This window comes from Tachyglossus aculeatus, chromosome 10, assembly GCF_015852505.1.
Source record: "Tachyglossus aculeatus isolate mTacAcu1 chromosome 10, mTacAcu1.pri, whole genome shotgun sequence".
In the NCBI taxonomy this organism is placed as follows: Eukaryota; Metazoa; Chordata; class Mammalia; order Monotremata; family Tachyglossidae; genus Tachyglossus; species Tachyglossus aculeatus.
This window is the reverse complement of record NC_052075.1, coordinates 33,025,250-33,034,115: the sequence shown is the minus strand read 5'-3', so window position 1 is coordinate 33,034,115 and position 8,866 is coordinate 33,025,250. Positions and strand designations below refer to the sequence as shown.

General features: G+C 44.4%; 1 non-coding gene across 1 annotated transcript; it reads left to right on the top strand.

The window, feature by feature from the left end:
- Positions 1-819: 819 nt before the first annotated feature.
- LOC119933799 lies at positions 820-959 on the top strand. The gene has a single exon (XR_005452669.1). It is a non-coding gene; the product is annotated as a small nucleolar RNA SNORA7 (small nucleolar RNA).
- Positions 960-8,866: the final 7,907 nt, after the last annotated feature.

The window sequence follows — 8,866 nt, the reverse complement described above, 5'->3', positions numbered from 1 at the left end:
AAGGGGAAATTTAACTTCTTTGGGACTCCCGGGTTAAGTTGGACCTTGGGGTTTGGAACAAGTAATGCATCTCCTCCAGTGTCTCACCCTCAAGAGGAGCTGGGGAAATATTGAACCAATCAATCGGTCAATCCTATCAATCAACCAACCAACACATGAAGTGCTGGAAACCAATATATCCAGTGATTCTAGAGGGGAAAAATTAGATGTCTCTGTTAAAAAAAAAGTGGGGGGCTTTCCACCCTGTAATCATTTTTAAATAGCTTACAAATGAGTTATTAAAATGACAAAACAGAGGAAGAGACATTTCACACATCTCGCTGTGATGGATTTAGGAGACGTCATTTGGAGACCTAAAGAAACAAAACAGAGATTCAGAAATTCAGAAAGTAATTCAGAAGTAATTCAGAAAGAATCTGGAAATGCAGAATCGCTGGTGGTGGCAGAGTGGGGAGGAGATGAGAGTGGTGATGAGTCGGCACTCATCCAACCTGGAAGTCTTGCAGTTTGAGAGGTAGATTCCTTTAATATTCTCATAGGCAGGCAGAGGAAACGGTGGACTCTTCAGTAGCTGATCATTTGAAAGTGGGACAGACAGGCCAAGGGCTGGACCAGATGACCTCTCGAGGCCCTTTCCAAGATTCTGACTCATCGGGATTTTTCTACTTCATCACCGGTGAAATACATACCTCAAATCACTTCGGAAGAGGTAAGTCCTCAGCCCAGTAGGTAAGTAGAGAGGACTTACTTCAGCTCATCTGCCCCAGGTTAATTCATTCATTAAGTCATTATTCATTTATTCAACGGTATTTGTCGATTCCCCTCTCAGGATCGCACCGGGAGAGTTTCCAGTGCTCTCTACCAGTCGCGGCTACGGGAGGGAGAGTTAAGCAGAGGCCTATCCATTCCATTCCTAGCTTGGGCAGTGGCTAGCGAGTGGAAGACAGTCTGCTACAAGTCAAAACTCACCTGTGCTGGACGTGAGAGAGAGTCAAAGGAGGAGACGGAAGTTCACTGCATGGAAGAAGGCAATGGTAAACCACTTTCATATTTTTACCAAGATAACTCTATGGTTACACTACCAGAACAATTGCAGATGGAGGTGGGGTGTTCTGGGAGAGATGTGTCCATGAGAGTCGCTATGAGTCGGCGACAGCTCAGCAGTATAAGACAAGACAAATTTATTGAGTGCCAACTGGGTACAGAGCACTGTACCTCAGGCCTACTCTGTGCAGATCACTGAACTAGGTTTTTGAAAGCAGACAATAGATGTAAAAGACACGATCCCTGCCCTTGGAAAGTTTCCAAGTCTAATGGAGGAGAAAGACAGGCACAAATTGTCTACCGACAGTGGGGAACAGAAGGAAAATCTTAGATAAAACCAATTACAGCAATAATGTGAGGTAAAAGGAACAATCAAATACATAAATGACTAAATCTAGACCATATGCTCATTCTAGAATATAAACTCATTCTAGACTGTGAGCCCTATGTGGCCAGGGAATATGTCTGTCAACTCTTATTACATTGTACTCTCCCAAGCGCTTAGTGCAGTGCTCTGCACACAGTAAGTGCTCAGTAAATATGATCAATTCATTGATTAACAGAAAGATTGAAAAATGAATAGAGTACCGTAGAAATGAATTTGGGGAATGCCTTCTGAAAAGGGTAGGCTTTGAGGGAGGGCTTTGAAGATGGAGAGGGATAAGGTCTAGTGGATGAAGCAGAAGGAAGGTTGCTCATGAAACTGACAAATGGAACAAACCCTGTGGTGATAAAGCTCCCAGTTGGGACATTCAAATGACATGGAGAGAGGCAAGGGGATCACTTGGTTGTGCTTGGCAGGTTCAGGGAGATTTCTTTTCTCAGAGGGAAATGTCTCTGCTGGAGGCATGGGCAGGGGTCAGGGAAGGACCACTTTTACCTAGTTATCTACTCTAGCTAGGGAGAGACGAGGGGGAGAGAGAAGAGGGAATGTTGTGAATTGGAGGAGAATCGGAGTCGGATTGTTCTCCAGTACTAATTGTTTTCTCCAGTGTGTTGTTCACAACTGGATGCTATTAAACCTAATAATGACTGTTAATGAGTTCATTTAAATGAGCCCGCACGTATTTCTCCCGCCTAGCATGCTGAAGGTGTTGTGAGAATGGGGTGTGCCTGCAAAATCAGCAGCAGCCCTGGGGAGGAAGAAAAACCCTAATTTAGTTCCCTTGTCTTTCCCTGGTCTGAGGAATGAAAGGAAAGGGAGTGGAGTGCAGGGGGATACATTTTAGTTCTTCCCCAAAGGTTCCTTGGATCATGGTGATGAAAGGCAAGTTGAGCTCTGTGGGATCCTAGGTGACCAAGGGGTAGGAAAGGGCACGCTCCTTTCGCTTTCCTCTCCCCCATTCCACGGATTTGGTCCCCAACTTCAAGGCAGGAGGCCTTGCTGCCCAGCCTGAGCCTGGAAACCAAGTTCATCAGGAGAACCTGAGCTAGCTATCATATCCTCTACAGTCGTGTCTCCCCTACTAGACCGACGGCAGAGATCATATCTACCAACTCTGTTGTAGTCTCCCAAGAGCTGTCCCACATGGGGTTCACAGTCTAAGAGAGAGTAGGATTTAATCCTCATTTTACAGTTGAGGAAACCAAAGCACAGAGAAGTTAAGTGATTTGCCCAAGACCACAGAGCAAACAATTGGCGGAGCAAGGATTAGAACACAGGTCCTCCGAGTCCCAGGCCCGTGCTCATTTCTCTATGAAGGGCTCAGATGATAACTCTGATCACGAAAGACCTCCTAATGTCCACAATTTAGTGGAAAACCAATAAATGAAATGTTTGTCACTGGCCTCAAAATGAACCCCATCAGAATCATTGTGATGGATTTTCCTTATTGCCTGTCAAGAAAGTGGCATGGCATTGTAGAAGGAGCACAGGTCTGAGACTCAGAGGACCTGGGTTCAATCTGCTACTTACCTGCTGTGTCACTTTGGGCAAGTAACTTCACTTCTCTGTGTCCCTTATCTGCAGAACGGGGATTCAATACCTGTTCTCCCTTCGACTTAGACTGTGAGCCCCATGTGGGATCTGGTTAACTTGTATCTACCCTAGTGCTTGGTGCATAGTAAGAGCTTACAAATACCACCATTATTATTATTAGTAGTAGTAGCATTCCTAGACAGATGTTTACTGTGTTTATAGCTAGCTGCCATAATAAAGGTGATCATGGGAAGCAGTGTGGCTCAGTGGAAGGAGCACGGGCTTTGGAGTCAGAGGTCGTGGGTTCAAATCCCGGCTCTGCCACTTGTCAGCTGTGCGACTTTAGGCAAGTCACTTAACTTCTCTGGGCCTCAGTTCCCTCATCTGTAAAATGGGGATGAAGACTGTGAGTCCCACGTGGGACAACCTGATTACCTTGTATCTACCCCAGCGCTTAGAACAGTGCTTTGCACATAGTAAGCGCTTAACAAATACCAACATTATTATTATTATTATCATCAGCAAAAAAAAGCCCTCCTTTTAAAAATGGAAAACTCACCTGAGGAAAGAGAAGACAAAAAAAGCTCATAAAGAGGGGAGGAGGGCAGGTGCAAACAGGAAATCAAGCAGACATAAAGGAGTATGAACAGATTCTTTCAAAGGATGGAAAAGATAATCACAACAACAAAAAATCCTCAGATCCATTCACTTCTCTTTAACACATGTTATCACTGTGGATTTTGAATAGAACACGGATAGGGAATTAGGCAACAGCTTTCCAAACATGCACGTACATCTGGGTAGTATATACAGATATATATGTGTGCGTATGTTATATACTGGATATATAGATATTAGATATTTTATAATTAGATGTATACAAAGGATATATAGATATATAGAAATTAGACATAATATATAGACATGTATGGAAGATATATGAATAATATATATGCATCTACATACATATATATAGAGAGAGAGAGAGACAGAATTATCCTTCATAGATGACAGAAACAGCACTTTGGATAAAGTTTACCTGTGAGAGAGAGAGAGTGTGTGTATGTGTGTGTGTGTGAGTGGTTGTAAAGGTCACTGTGGGACCCATGGTCCTGGACACAGTTTCCACACAAAAAGGTTGTCCCTAGTTGTGTTGTCTTGCTTAGTGTCTGCAGGGCCTGGAATATTTTTCTCTTTGCCTCTGTGTCTTTCATTCCATATGCTCGAAGAGAGCCTCTCCTTTCTTAATAACTGCACGCAAAGCAACGTCAGAAGGCCTGGTCGTGTGCAATAATGTGGTGTTGATCAAGGCACACCTGCTACAACACAAGTTTAATAATCATGGGATTATAAAACTCAACTAAAAGCTAGGTTGGGTAGGTTAAACTAAGAGGCGGCTAAAGGGTAGGAAAGAATAAATATCCATTTTTTGGAAGGGTGAAGTGGTCGTCTAGCCACAGCCATCCAACTGATAAAAACATCTCCCTCTCCTTAGCTTCATTTTCGATCCTAAAGGCAACTCTCCATGAAAGAGGGAGTGCACAGGGAAACTTCCACGTTTGTGGATGATGCCGAAAACTCTTCCTGGTGGCTAAATGCCAGGTAGATGGGATAAACTGCAGAAAGATCTCACAAGACTGGGTGAGTTGGCTAAAAGATGACTGATGAGGTTTAGTATGAACAAGCGCAAGGTAATACATTTAGGAAAAATAATCTAATAAAACTGCATGATGATGGGTTCTGAGGTATCAATCATGATTTAGCAAAGACATCAAGGAGTCACTGTTGCCTCTCCTGCCAGATCAGAAGCAATGTAACCTAGTGGAAAGAACATATGCCTGGGAATCAGGAGACCATCGTTTTAATGCCACCTTGCCACTTGACACTTGTACAGCCTGGGGTACATAACTTCTCTGTGCCTCAGTTCCCTCATTTGCAAAATGGGAATTAAATACCTGTTCTCCCTATTTAGGACAAGGACACGTGTCTGATCTGGTTGTAATGTGTTCACCCAACATTTACTACAGTGCTTGGCACCAGGTCAATGGTAACAAGTTATTATTATTACTATTCATTACTCTGAGTGTTAGCAGAGATCTTGGCAAGACTGTGGGTTTGGCTGGAGTGAAGTGACTTGCCTAAGGTCACACAGCTGACAAACAGCAAAACTAGGATCTTAACCCAGGTCCTTCTGACTCCCAAGCCCGGGCAAGGTGGCAAGGTGAGGAAATGTGGTCCTAGATAGACCCATTCTGGGTCCAGGAAAACCTCCTTGGTTTCCCCACATGTTCATGCCCCTTTGCCCCTCCTCAGCATCATCTGTTTCCTTGAAAACCCAGCAGACGTTTCCTTGAAAACCCAGCAGAAACCACCTCACGAAGCATACTTCCAGTGAGGTAAGTAAACCCATCTCCACCTTCCAGCCCCTGCCCCCTCCTCGCCTGGTCCTTTCTTTCCCCTGACATAATTCTCCTCAGACCCCAAACCCCTTCCCGTCTCCTTCAGGTCCCCTGTTCCTCCCTTCTCCTGCCAGCCTGAATTAAGCAGAGGAGCAATGTGGCCTAGTGGAAAGAGCGTGGGCCTGGGAATCAGACAACTTGGGGGTCTAATCCCAGCTCTGACACCTGTCTGCCGTGTGACCTTGGGCAAATCACTTATCTTCCCAATTGCTTCAGTTACCTCATCTGTAAAATGGGGATTTAATATCCATTCTCCCTCTTACTTAGATTATGAGACCTGTGGTGTCTGATCTGATTTACTTGTATCCTCCCCAGTGCTTAGTACAGTACTGAACCCATAGTAAGTGCTTAGCAAATACCATTCAATTCATTCAATCGTATTGATTTAGTGCTTACTGTGTACAGAGCACTGTAGTAAGTATATACCACAATTACTGTTATTACGGTTACTATTATTATTTTTATCAATCCCTGTAACTGGCCTAGCTTTTTCATTTTTAAATTTTTTATTTAAATTTAGCAACCACTAGGCTGTGATCACACTTCCTTTCCTTAAGGGCAGAGAATGTGTCATTTCTTCATTCTGTACTTCCCAAGCAATTAGTTCAGTTCACTGCAACGGGATCTGGGTCCCCTTCTATTCTCCACCTACACCTAAACCTTTGGAGAACTCATCTGCTCCAATGGCTTCAACTACCACCTCTCTCTATGTGGATATTTCTCAAATCTACATCACCAGCCCCACATCTCTCTCCTTCTCTACAGTCTCTCATTTCCTCCTGCCGTTGGGACACTTGGATATCCCCTTCCCTCCCCTGACCCTGACAACTCAAACTTAACATTTCCAAGACAGAACTCCTCATCTCCCCACTCTCCATACCCAAACCCTGTCCTCCTCCAGACTTTTCCATCACTGTAGACTGCACCACCATCCTACCTGTCTCGCGAGCCCATAACCTCGGCATTATCCGCAACTCAGCTCTCTCTCGGTTAACCCCCACATTCGGTCAGTTACCAATTCCTGCCGGTTCTACCTTCAAAGCATCTTTAGAATCCTCCCTTCCTTCTCCATCCCAACTGCCACGCTAGTCCAAGCACTTGTCGATTCACACCTTTGCGTACTGCATCAGCCTCCTCATTCATTCATTCATTCGATCGTATTTATTGAGTGCTTACTGTGTGCAGAGCACTGTACTGAGCGCTTGGGAAGTACAAAGCGGGAACATACAGAGACGGTCCCTACCCAACAATGGGCTCACAGTCTAGAAGGGGGAGACAGACAACAAAACAAGTAGACAGGTGTCAATACCATCAGAATAAATAGAATTATAGCTATATACACAACATTAATAAAATAAATATAGTAAATATGTACAAATAAAATAGAGTAATACGTAAAAATATATACAAGTGCTGTGGGGAGGGAAAGGGGGTTGGGCAGAGGGAGGGAGGGGTGCGATGGGGAGGAAGAGGAGGAGAGGAAAAGGGGGGACTCAGTCTGGGAAGGCCTCCTGGAGGAAGTGAGCTCTCAGGGCTTTGAAGGGAGGAAGAGAGCTATTTTGGTCCTCACTGACCACCCTGCCTCCTGCCTCTCAACTCTTCAGTCCATACTTCACTTTGCTGACTGGATCATTTTTCTAAAAAAGGAGTTCAAGCCATGTCTTCCCACTCCTCAAAAACCTCTAATGGGTGCCCACCTATCTCCACATCAAACCGAAAGTCCTTACTACTAGGTCTAAGGCACTAAATCTGCTCTTCCCCTCCTACCTGACCTTACTAATCTACAACCCAGTCAGCCCACTTTGCTCCTTTAATGCCAGTCTACTCACTGTACCTTGATCTTGTCTGTCTCACTGCTGACCTCTTGCACACATCCTCCCTCTGACCGGGAACTCCTTTCCCCTTCACGCGTGGTAGATCACCACTCTCCCCATCTTAAAGGCCTTATTAAAATCATATCCCTTTTTTCACCTTTTTATGGTATTTGTTAGGCACTTAGGTTGGACGCGGTCCATGTCCCACATGGGGCTCACAGTCTTCATTTCCATTTTACAGATGAGGAAATTGAGGCCCAGAGAAGTTAAATGACTTACCCCAGGTCACACAGCACACAAGTGACACAGCCAATATAAGAACCCAGGTCCTTCTGATTCCCAGGCTCACGCTCTATCCACTAGGCCATGTTACTTCTCTTCTCCTCCAAGAAGCGTTTCCTAAGTCCCTATCCCCCCACTTTATTTTCCCTCCCAACTGCCTCACTCATGCACTAAGTCCAATCTCTAAGTTCTTAGAAACTCACCTCAAACCCACCCCATCCCCGACATGTCATACATATCCTTATACTTGGTTGCTGCCCTTACCTATAATTTATTTTAATGTCTGTCTCTCCCACTGGACTGTAAGCTCCTTGAGGGCAAGGATTAGGTTTACCAGCAGTATTGTACTCTTCTCGAGTGCTTATTGCACCGTTCTGCACTAAGTGTTCAGTAAATACCACTGAATGATTGGAAGGCTTCCTGGAGGAGATGTGATTTTTGTTGGGCTTTAAAGTTGGGGAAAGTGACGGTCTGTCAAATATGAAGGGGGAGGGACTTCCAGGAGGGAAGGAGGGCATGCGCAAAGGGTCAGCCGTGAAAGAGACAAGAGAGACTAGCTTGAAGCACAGTAAGTAAGTTGGTTTAATGGAGCAAAGTGTGGGAGCTAGGTTGTAGTGTGAGATGAGCAAGGACAATTCGGGGGGAGGGAGCTGATTGAGTGCCTTAGATCAGGAGTTTCTACTTGATATGGAGCGCTTACATAGTAAGCGCTTAATAAATGCTATTATTATTATTATTATTATTATTGTTATTATTATTATTATTATTATCAGCCAAAAGGAATTCTTTTCTGAGGTGGAAACATTTCATTGAAATGGACACCAACGAAAAGGCTTCCTCCAAGAGGCCTTCCCAGACTGAGCCCCCTCCTTCCTCTCCCCCTCCCCATCACCCCCCCCAGCCTTACCTCCTTCCCCTCCCCACAGCACCTGTATATTTGTATATATGTCTGTACGTATTTATTACTCTATTTTATTTGTACATGTTTATTCTATTTATTTTATTTTGTTAATATGTTTTGTTTTGCTGTCTGTCTCCCCCTTCTAGACTGTGAGCCTGCGATTGGGTAGGGACCGTCTCTATATGTTGCCAACTTGTACTTCCCAAGCGCTTAGTACAGTGCTCTGCACACAGTAAGCACTCAATAAATATGATTGAATGAATGAATGAATATGGAGGGGAAATTTCTCTCCCCCTCTAGACTGTAAGTTTTTTAGGGGCAGAGACCATGTCTGCTAATTCTGTTGTACTCTCCCAAGTGGTTAGTCAGGTGGTCTGCCCAGAGTAAGCACTCAATAAATACGATTGATTGCTTGATTGATCGATTGATATGGAGGTCGACGGGCAAC